We start from the raw sequence: 1,465 nt of genomic DNA on the forward strand, positions 1-1,465 counted from the left end.
GAGTTAAAGAGGGTAATAAGGCCTTTATCATATCGCACGCAATTCACTAGAGTAATCTGTCTTGCATAAACTAAAACTCAATCATATGGTGTCATCTATAATCCCGTATGCATACCAGCGATTACAGTCATTTAGTTCTATTTCTGCACCAGCGTCTACGTTCAGAAGCAAACACAAACACGTGCATGTCGTCCTCACCCATACGCGAAACACACAAAGCAGGCAACCTCATGTGTGTGATTGCAAGCACACATACACATACATATAGGTAAGCATATGCATACAGAGGCAGGCAAGCACGGACACACACATGGAAGCAAAGAAGAACACATGTGGAAGCGGGCAAGCACAGACACAAGTAAACACTAGATATGCACATTTGTGGAGAGAGAGAGAGAGAGAGAGAGAGAGAGAGAGAGAGAGAGAGAGAGAGAGAGAGAGAGAGAGAGAGAGAGAGAGAGAGAGGGAGAGGAAGGGAGGGAGGGGGAGGGAGGAGAAGGGAGGGGGAGGGGGGATGGAGTGAGGAGAGGGAGAGTGAGAGTGAGAGTGAGAGTGCGAGAGAGAGAGAGAGAGAGAGAGAAAGAGAGAGAGAGGAAAGAAGAGAAGAGAGAGAAGAAAATAGAGGCGAGATGAGAGAGGAGAGAGATAAGAGGAGAGAGAGAGAGAAAGAGAGAGAGAGACAGAGAAGGGAGAAAGAGAGAGACAGAGAAGGGAGAAAGAGAGTGAGAGTGAGAGTGCGAGTGCGAGTGCGAGTGCGAGTGCGAGTGAGAGTGAGAGAGAGAGAGAGAGAGAGAGAGAGAGAGAGAGAGAGAGAGAGAGAGAGAGAGAGAGAGAGAGAGAGAGGAAAGAAGAGAAGAGAGAGAAGAAAATAGAGGCGAGATGAGAGAGGAGAGAGATAAGAGGAGAGAGGAGAGAGGAGAGAGAAAAGAGAGTAGAGTAGATGAAAGAAGAGAAGAGAAGAGAAGAAAAGAGTGGAGAGGAGAGAATGTCGATATAAATTTAGGTAAAAAAATATATATACACATAAACAAACACTTTGGTTCATCTATGTGCGTGTATACTAGATTAATCTTGAGATTTAAAATAGCACTTGTCAAAGGACTAAATGAAATTAAAGTGAACAGATGTTAACACTCTTTATACGCATTCACCCTGCCGGAGGCTTTTAATGTAGGCCACACGCTATTATCGAGGACATGTACCAATACGTCCTTAGGATACCTTCACAAAGCTCAGTTGGAAAATTCTATGAAGCCTAAATATAACCCATATAATCTTAGAAGTAGATGAGATGTAGAAAGAAAAAATATGAGTCTGGTATTGTGGTATTATACATGTCAAATACCGAAGGCCTCTGCGTTGGCGTCCTGACTTCTGTCGGGGCCCGAGTGTGTTGTCGGAAGTGAAATGTCAGCTGTGATGAAGTAACTGAATTGCCTTTGACGTCCACCCTTTTGAGAAACTT

At 44.2% G+C, this 1,465-nt stretch overlaps 1 protein-coding gene across 2 annotated transcripts in view; it reads left to right on the forward strand.

The window, feature by feature from the left end:
• The first annotated feature begins 1,335 nt into the window (after positions 1 to 1,335).
• Positions 1,336 to 1,465, forward strand: part of LOC125044098 (HEAT repeat-containing protein 5B-like) — a 26,065-nt gene continuing 25,935 nt past the window's right edge. For both annotated transcript variants that reach the window (XM_047640545.1, XM_047640547.1), the window contains exon 1: positions 1,336 to 1,465. This exon is cut by the window's right edge and continues 19 nt beyond it. The gene's annotated coding sequence lies outside the window, so the exon portion shown is untranslated.

Source organism: Penaeus chinensis, chromosome 35 (assembly GCF_019202785.1).
Source record: "Penaeus chinensis breed Huanghai No. 1 chromosome 35, ASM1920278v2, whole genome shotgun sequence".
NCBI classification, from domain to species: domain Eukaryota; kingdom Metazoa; phylum Arthropoda; class Malacostraca; order Decapoda; family Penaeidae; genus Penaeus; species Penaeus chinensis.